Raw genomic sequence first — 9866 nt, forward strand, 5'->3', positions numbered from 1 at the left:
GGCAGTGGACTCTGATGTCCCCAGGAAGACTAATGCTGGGCGAGAGTGTGCATAAAGAGACGGGGTTGGGGAGACAGGCTGGGAGTACAAAGAGAGGTTCCACCAGCCCTGGCCCATTCTCATCAGCACACACGACTGCCCCCAAAAAACAGAAATGGGGAGCAGGGCTATGAATCATCACAGGTCTGGCCATGCATTTTTCTATCCACCTGCTTCGTGCGCAGCAGGCACAGCGACAACCCGCTCTGCGCTGTCAAATTTGTGCTTTCAATTATTGCAAAGACAGACTTAAGACAGACCACGGAGGAAACTGAAGGGGAAAAAAATGGCATCGCCCACAGAGGTTCATTCAACCACACGGGAGCGCAAAAAGGCACGTGACAAAAAGCCCTCGTACCTTTACAGACTCCAGTGTGTGGTCCGAGCAAATTCTTCTGTAGCCGGGCAACACGAAGTCATACATTTTAATCTGTCCTCTCCAAGAAATGCCAGCGACTCCCGGTTAAGAACAATGGGCCTACAACGAGAGCCAATTGTTTTTTCTTTCCCCACCCTTTGAAATTCCACCGTTCTGTGAAAAATGGCATTAAAAGAACCTTCCAAAGTAATAGCATTCTCTGCTGCCAAGTGAGAAAGAGGAGGCCTGGATCCCCCTCCCCTTTCTGGCAAGCCAAAGTTGAGCAGATGATGGTTTTGTAGGCCTATAATAAGTGGGGGCACTTTCTGCTGCAGCTCTTTATGCAGCAAATGAACGATAAAGCGCCACATCCACAGAAGGCTCAGCACCTCCAGAACTCCAGCGCAGACGACCGGCAGACACTTCCTTTCCATTCAGTTTCAGAGCTGTACTTCTGTCACTTTGAAGAAAAGTGCCTGCTAAATGAATACATGCAAATGTATATACAAAGTTAAAAACCATTGATGGTCTCTGTGCCACAAAAATTCAGTCCTGCAGGTGTTTTCTGACAAAGCAGAAGGAAAGAAAACTCATGTATTCTATATCTTCTCTCCCTATCATCATCTCCCATGGACTCAACTACCAGTGCTATGCTGGTGATAGCCAACTCTTCCTCTGCTTTCCACCTGGAGCTCATTTCCATCTGGAGCATCAGACATTTCCGCGTGCATCACTGTCTACCTGTCGGACATCTTTGCATGGATGTCTGATCACCACCTTGAAATCAACCTCTCCAAAACATAGATCCTACAACTCCCAGCTGGCTTGTCTCACTCATTTTGCCTACCTCCTCAGCTAAGAGTCCGGAAGTGATGATTGACTCAAGTCTATCTTTCTCTTGCCACATCGAAGCCACAACCCGGACCTGCAGATATACCCTGCATAACATATGCAGCACCTGTCCTTACTTCACAACTGACTCTGCCCAACTACTTGTCCAGGCCATGGTGACATCCCATCTGGACTACTGCAACTCTCTCCTTTGTGGCCTTTCTGCTACTGCCATCAAACCTCTACAGCTGATACAGAATGCTGCTGTCCAAGTTGTGTTTTACTTGCCGAAGCGTTCGCATGTATCTCCTCTACTTGTTTCTATGCACTGGCTTCCCATAACTGCCTGGATCAAATGTAAGACCCTGGTTATGGCCTACAAATGCATCAGTGGAACTGCTCCAGCTATTTACGGGACTTGATCATTTGTTACACGCCAGCCAGACAACTACGCTCTTCCACATCTGCCTGCTTGGTGGTCCCATGCATGAAAGGTAAAGCGCAGAAGTTCACGATTCTGCCTCCGTTGTGATGGAATGACCTACTCCTCTCACTCAGAACTGCTGAATCTTTGTCCACATTTAAAAAGGGTCTTAAAACTCACCTTTTCCAGACTCACTTCGCCCATGATCTAAGTTCATGTAAGGTCTAAGTGCTCATGCACTATAACTTTAAGATCATGCCCGGATAAACCTTTACACAGCTACTCCTGTAATGTAACGTAAATGTTTATATGTATCTCAAAAAAAAAAAAAATACTAGGAAGGCAATCAGAAATTATGGATATTCTGATAAAGTTTTATGCAGCTACTTGTGTGATGAACATCGGTCATGGTGGAAAGAAACTAACTGTACTTAAGAATCACATGTCTGCATCTAAGTCTGTCTCCCTGCTAATGTAATGCACAAATTGTATTTTCTATGAGATGTACGTTGATTTGGAGAAAAGTGTCTGCTAAATGAATAAATGTATGTGAAAGTTTTGTCATTAAACAACCAGTCTGGCCATTCAAGAATCAGGTTCTACAGTCCACAGTACCTCCCCAGATCCTCTCCATCTTCCCACCTAGATGCCTGGGAGAATAGACATGTGCTCCTCAAATACACTCCCCATCAAACTGACTGCTACCTTTACAAACTACAAGTTCACAGGGCACAAGCATCAGCAATTCAACAGAAATTAATTGATGGAAGATAGATAAAATCAGAATACTAACAAGCCAAACATCATAGAAAAGCCATGAATGTATCCATTTCATGCTGTTGAGATTATATATATATATATATATATATATATATATATATATATATATATATATATATACACAGTATATATATATATAAAAAACTCACAATGGTGTACGTCGGACCTGTATCTTTAGAGTACATTTAGTCATTCTTCAGAATCGTATACAAAAATGCAACTGTAACTCAATATCTAAAGCAAATCTGTCTTGTTTTTGCTATCTGCACTGACAAAAATAAGGGTAATTGTATTTTATAATGGGTATCGTGTCGACTGATACATACACTGATAATATTTTTTACAGTTCGTCAAAACAGGAAAGCAATTGTATAAAACTGCTGAGAGTCTAACAGCCTAGTAAATTCATCTAGACCAGTGCTTTGGGTCATTATATCCTGAAATGTGTTCTCCACAAATCAGGAATACCTGAGTGAGATCGGTGACAATGCATCATGTGTTATTTGTTCTTCAGTAATCTGCTCTGTCCGCTGTGTGTTTTATGTCACTTTGAAAGATTTAGAACTAGTTTTAAAAAAAGTGCATAGCAGGAAACCCCTGTGTACAACAGCAGTGACTCCTGTACTGTATTTCCAGCAGAAAATTTAGATTAGTGACAGAATCTGCAAGTAAAACTGCTAACCAAATGGGTGTCTTTACAGACGTGTATTCTTGATGCACGTGGAAAGAAAAAAAACTCCAGCTCCACCTTGAGACTATAAGAGACAAGCCTGCCAGCTTACATAATTTAAATGATGTCACTGAAGACCTCACGCATCTGGTCGTTGTTAGCTCCCGTTTGTTGACATTACGTATTAACCGCATTAAACCGACTGTCTGTACTGTACTGTATTTGTGATGCCACACATGCGAAGAGCAAAACTAAATGCTAACCCGCTGCTGCTTTGCTGCACAAGTGCAGAGGAAATGTGTTACGCAGAATCAGACTGCTGGAAGCCAAGTTCATACAAGTTTCCACTGAAGATATGAGATATGAGTGAAGGAAGCTTATGAGGGTGGTTCTCTAAGTGTCTCAAAACTCAATACACTTATGAAATTTTGGACAAGCGAGCACTGCCCCAACAAGGTAAATCCCACCCTAGAAGGGAGAATGAGGGAAACAAAAGAGGTGCTGTGATGTCAAACAATATATGAACCCATTCTGCAAAAAAAATGAAATCTCACATTGAGATACCTTCCCTCAACAACAAAAAGAGTTTAGGAAATCAATTTGATTCCGACAAAACTAATCAGCATTTCTTTGCACTCCGCTCAGTGTCACAAACACTCACGCAGGTGTGTGTTTGGGAGCCTTTGTGTTAATAAACTCCCGTCTTTAAGGCAAATGAATGGATTCGGAGGCTCGGTGTTCTCCTTCTGCCGGGTGAGTCGCACCCGTTTCATTTCACTCAGACCTTCTGAACCCATCCGAGCCAAAGAATCATCTCCAAGGAGTGAACAAGTGTGTGCGGTGTGGCTTTAAAAGGGACTGACATTCATTTATTTAGCAGATGCTTTTCTCCAAAGCAACTTCCAGTGAACTCTATGTAGTGTTATTAGCCCACACACCTTATTCACCAAGGTGACTTACACTGCTAGATACACTATTTACACTGGGCCACTCATCCATACATCAGTGGAACACACACACACTCTCTCTCTCTCTGTCACTCACACACTATGGGTGAACCTGAAGAGCCTGTCTTTGGACTGTAGGAGGAAACCAGAGCACCCAGAGGGAACACACCAACTCCACACAGATGGAGCAGGGATCGAACCCACATCGCACCACCCAGGCGCTGTGAGAGAGCAGTGCTACTCGCTGCGCCACCGTACCATACTTCAGCGCTTCTGCAGCGTTAGCTGAAGTGCCATCCGTAAACATGCGGACGACCAAAGTGTTTCGACCCTCCCGGTCGAGAAACCGACATGAGATTTGCGTGACCATCCTGATGAATTCTGCAATGTCTGTACTCCCTTCTGGAAGTTCCTAGAAAGTGCTACATGATCATACCTGTGAGAAACCGTAACCTTTTGGCCCGGGCGTGGACCTACCTGCACTTCCTCGGCGTACTGTCCCTACCTGTATGCTCCTGTGTCCCTCCCTGTGCTGTTTATGAAAACAATGAAAATTAAACAGGTTCCTGTACTGTAAACTCCATCATCACTATTTATTTTTCTCAGCCTACTGACAACTTTTCTAATTTCGGATTAAATTTCAGATGAATTTTTCTTGCAGCCCTGGCTGGCGACCTACATGTGTGGAATAGTGAGGAGCTCAGCAGTATACAGTTCGCATCGGTCATCGTTGCTTTCTAGTCGAGAAGTCTAGTGTCTTGCAAAAACTGGCACATGATGATGTTGTTACAGTAAAATTTGCCATTACTTGTTGTTAGCAATATTATTTAGTTATCCTGGCTGCTCCGTTTGCCTCAAATCCATGGACCATGTTCTTTCCGACTTGTTCCGCATATTCTTTTTTTTTTACACCAGTGACATGATGTCTGAATCCGACTTCTCACACGACGTTTCTGTCGAAGTAACGGACTAGAAGAAGCATCATTCGTTCGCCTGTGTGTGTCTGTGTGTGTTCGTTCATCACAGACTACTGACAGTACAGCACATTCGCTGAGAAACACTGACTGTAACTGTGTGTAAGAACCCTGACCGTTACCTCAGCGCCGCGGCGCGCGTGTTCCAAGCGGGCGCTCGCGCGCACACACACACACACACACACACACTCAGAGAGAGACAGACATACAGACACAGACAGACACAGAGAGAGAGCGCGTTCGACACTCACCACCACCACCACCACCAGTCGTCTCTCCTCCGTCCAGCAATGAATGAGCGGCGCGTCCGCCCGCGAACTTTCCGCAGCAGTTCACTCGCTCACTTCTTCTTCTTCTGCGTCCTTCCGCGCGCTTGTAGTCCTCGCGCTTCTTCTCGTGCGGACGTCCCCGAAAGCGGCCTGCGCGTGTGAGAGAGAGAGTGTGTGTATGCGCGAGTGTGTGTGTGTGTGTGTGTGTGTGTGTGTTCTTCAGGGTTCTCCCCCTCAGCACTGAGCGCACGGAGACGTTCCGCTCCCCCCGTCTCTCTCTCTCTGTCTCTCTCACACACACACACTGAGTGGGTCTCCACGACCGGCCCACAGCCCGACTGACGTGGACATCATTGAGCTCTGATCGGCTGAACCGCCTCTCTCTGTGTGTGTGTGTATCGTTGTAGGTCCATTGCACTGTGTGTGTGTAACAACGTACAATGCATTGTGTGCATGTGTGTGTGAGACGCCCCTGGACACACAGTGCACATATGCGTTCACAGAATGCCTTGGAGGTTTGCTCTGAATCCCACCTCCAGCTGTTGTAGCCTCGAGCAAGGTACTAACCCTGAGTTGCTCCACTAAAATTACCAGCTGTATAAATGGTAAGGAGCTTAACAATGGACATCGCTTTGGAACAAATGTATTGTTGTTGCGGGTCCCTCCATCCAGGCCTACGTCTTTTTGCCGATACGTGGTTCCTTACTGGTGACCGCATCTCTCCGTAAAACACTTTTACACTGCAGACACCTTGCTAGACCACAGATTGACACATTTTAACTTGGAAAGAGTATTATTTTTTCTTTTTTCAAGTATTGCATTTGTTAATATAAATATTATTGGAAAACAAATCACCAGTTCGTATCTTTTACTGCACAGTATTGTTCTATGTAGGTTATGAGTGAAAGAAGATGCATTTATTCTACCGGTTACCATAATTTACATACCCAGGATCATAAATACATACTTTTTTCACTGCAAAAATCCAATAAAATCTTTAGAAAGTACCTCTGGCATTCTGCTGGAAATATTTTATTGTTTTTGGGTGCTGGCTGTCCACAGTAACGATATTTTCCACTGGTTCTTTTGGGGAAGTGGCCCATTATATAAGCATTTTATATTTAAACCTATTACTTTTCTAAACTAAAGATACCAGGCAGAAGGGTAAAATGATTGTTAAACAGATTCATACTGATACATAATAAAAAGACACATGATACTACAGTATCTAAGTTCGTAACTATGACAACAATGAAGTCACACGTATTATGATGCGTCACAGAAAGATGGTGTTATACATGGGAACTAGGACAAAATGGTAACTGAAAAATAATTAACAAAATAAAAACACTAAGGAAATTCAGCTGTGGCTAGTTACACTGGGTGTGGACAATGGTTGAAAGGATGTGTCTTTGTTTTTATTCTCGTGTAACAAAGAAAGTAGTTCCGGTGGAAAAGGATGGAGTTCTTTACCATGGTTTTTCACTCCGAAGGAGGTAGTTAATCATCACATAGAGGAATGAAACAAAGCCCCGAGTCTTGCTTCTAAGTCCAAACCCTCATTCATTTTATCCATAAAGATATTTCCAGACTTCAAAGATGACAAATGGGCTACATTTCATTATTACTCTTGTTTTTACAAGCCAGCCTACCCAGAAAGCTGAAAAACTGGCATTACCCCATGATCAGGGGTGTTTTTCATGCTGATTCCATGACAAGGCCGATAAGGAGAGCAGCTGGCTCCAGCGCTGTTTGCTTACGGAGAACACCGCCGTATTTCCCTAGTACCACTGTCTGCAGAGCGCTTTATTTTGACTGCTGCCTCCAAGAGAGAATGTCAAACGGAAACTTTGAAGCACCACCATGAGTGATAGACTCACGGCGTAGGCCTATCATCCCCGTCTGGTCCTTGGGCAAGGACTCACACGCGGGAAATGTTAAACTGGAAATTACTCAATCCAGCGCTCATGGCATGATCTTTAAGACACGCTATACAAGTTTAACAAAAATATTTATCAGTCACAGTTCCAATTTTGCTAGCAGTTGATATTTGGAATTTTTGTACATTGATTTATCTGAAAATGTGTGTGTGTGTGTGTGATTTATTTAGATTACACTTTTCACCAAAGCAACTTAGTGTTAACTTACTTATAATGATTTACCCATTTTATACAGCTGGGTCATTTTCATTCTAACCATTATGACACCTGCCACCTCACATGCAAAACAGTATTTTAGTTCTGGCCACAATATGAAACACATGGCTGAATCCTTGCTAAAGGCGAGTAAAATTTTTGTGTACGTTACAGGTTTAAATCCCGAACACGCCACACTTGCCTGCTGTTAGAGGGAACCCCGGGAAACAAATTGCCCATGTTCGCTTGGGCGGCGAAGATGCATAGAGTTCTCACCCAGAATTGCTAGAGTAATACAGTAGTACACCTACACACACTAAGTGACAGCCCATTCAGCGGAGGACATGGGTGCTTGTGTTCACTCCTAAGCCAGTGTCATAACAACATTACCACTGAATGATTGGCCACAAAACTAGTTTTTGAAAGGTTAACCAACACCAAAACATGCTGTCAGCAATTTTTGATTCCACTGTTTTGTTAGCACCCTTTGCTGAGCCCCTTGTTTGGGCATCTCCAGGAGCTCCATCAATTCCTCACATTCCAGGCAGCGTTGCTCGAGACAGCTCAATGATGCGGCCAGTCCGTTTTCTCAAGCGGCAGGAGGCATGCCGAAGACAAGACAATTTTTCACATTCTGCTGAAGGACTGGGCTGCTTAAGACAGAGAAGAAACTGTGTAGACAGCCAGATCAAGGCAGGCATCCAGTTACCAAGGAAGAACATGGTCAAAAATACAAAGGCTCATTGTCTGAGAGCATTCAAGTCACTGAATACCTAATACAGCTGAGAAAACAATGCGAGACCGACATGTAACTGTAGATAAGTACAACCAGGACTGACCTGTGAAGGAGGACACTAATTTAGACAGTGACTTGAGTGGGTGGAGCTTATCCCACAGTGATAGGAAAGAGCAAACATTCTTACTGTCACCCCCAGGGACAAACAGCAGTAAGAGAAATGATAGCGCTCACTGGACACATAATGATAAAAAAGGTAAGAACAAAAAACATTAAACAAGTGTCTAGTATAAATAATACCCCATGTGGTGCAATCACATGATTCTCATTGCTTTCTTCTGATACTAATTCCAAAACTGATGCAACTCGGGAAAATTATATGTGCTTTTAAATAAAAATCTGTACCGTTTTTCATGTCACAATAAAATAGCGAGTCATCCGAAGAAGGTTAAATTGAAAAGCGTACATCTAAATGGGCAAGAAAAATGGGATTTCGCCGTGATGCACTTCTGTAACGGAATTAAGTTCAACCGTTTGCAGTGTAACCTTAGTACTGCTTTTCCCTTTTGGTTCAGAAGACAGCTGTCAAAATGTGACACGCACTCTGCACTGAAGCACTTCATTCCACATGACTCTTCATACCGCTGTGTGGGCGGACTAAATAGAGTGACAGATGGTTAAATCAAGCATGGAGGCCAAACGAGGAGATAATGTGGAGAGCTGGTTGCGGGTGACGCCTAACAAAGCCTGCTTGTGAGAAGCTGACTGCTGTATAGTTGAGGTGCAACATATGGGAAACCTACGACTGATGCAATAGCTGTTGCATAGGCTACTGTGCAATACATTTTAAATTAACAGCAAGCCTAAAGATGCTTATGCCTCAGTACATACTCATATTCTAATTTTTTTACTTGCAACCTTTCATTTAATATGGGTTGAAGTTATGGTTGAGGCTGCACAATTCCACTGTGCTTTCAGATCTTGATTTCCACAACCATTTATCAGTAATCGCCCACTCACACTATTAACTGCTTGTCCTGGTCAGTGTGATGGCAGTTTGGAGCCCATCCTGGTATCAGTGGGTGCAAGGAAAGGGCAAGTGTCAGTCCACTGCAGAGTAGCCAGTCTCTCACACACACACACACACACACAGACTATGGGAAATTCAGAGTGTCCACTAACCCTGAACTGCAAGTCTTTAAATTGTGGGAGGAACACTGGAGGAAAGCCACGCAAATACAGCAAGAAAATGCAAACGCCACACAGACTGAGCTAGATTCAAACTTATACCTGAAGAGCTCCATGCACTGTGAGGCAGCAGTGCTACTCACCCTCATCAGTAAACATTCTTGGCTAAGTTTAAAAAAAAAAAAAAGAAGTATGAATTAAAATTTACCAAACACACAACGAAGGAAGTTGCCTAGTAGGTCATAAGGAGACAAAACTATGACTGTCTATACCTAGAACTGCCTAACACCTGTTCTCTGAAACTCCTAGATATGTTCACACATTGTAAATGTGATCATGGAAACGACCAGACAAACTCATAAATCTTCTCTCTGTGATCATCCCTTCCTATGAAGAATAATTTCCTGATATGAATATCACTGGATAAAAAAATACGTAATATACATCTTTGTGTCTGTGTTTTTGAATTCCACCTGTAACTATGGACTTATTCTGGACTCACTTCGACAATGATC

The 9866-nt window shown here is 43.3% G+C and overlaps 1 protein-coding gene across 2 annotated transcripts in view; it reads right to left on the minus strand.

Moving 5' to 3' along the window:
• The window catches only part of lhfpl2a (LHFPL tetraspan subfamily member 2a), a 50578-nt gene extending 44881 nt beyond the window's left edge, over nt 1-5697 (minus strand). The window contains exon 1 of one of the 2 annotated variants that reach the window (XM_018736639.2): nt 5278-5697. The gene's annotated coding sequence lies outside the window, so the exon portion shown is untranslated. Of the gene's footprint in view, nt 1-5274 lie in introns of both variants that reach the window. The other variant, XM_018736638.2, reaches the window with a different exon arrangement.
• Nucleotides 5698-9866: the final 4169 nt, after the last annotated feature.

The sequence above is a fragment of the Scleropages formosus genome, chromosome 6 (genome assembly GCF_900964775.1).
Source record: "Scleropages formosus chromosome 6, fSclFor1.1, whole genome shotgun sequence".
In the NCBI taxonomy this organism is placed as follows: Eukaryota; Metazoa; Chordata; class Actinopteri; order Osteoglossiformes; family Osteoglossidae; genus Scleropages; species Scleropages formosus.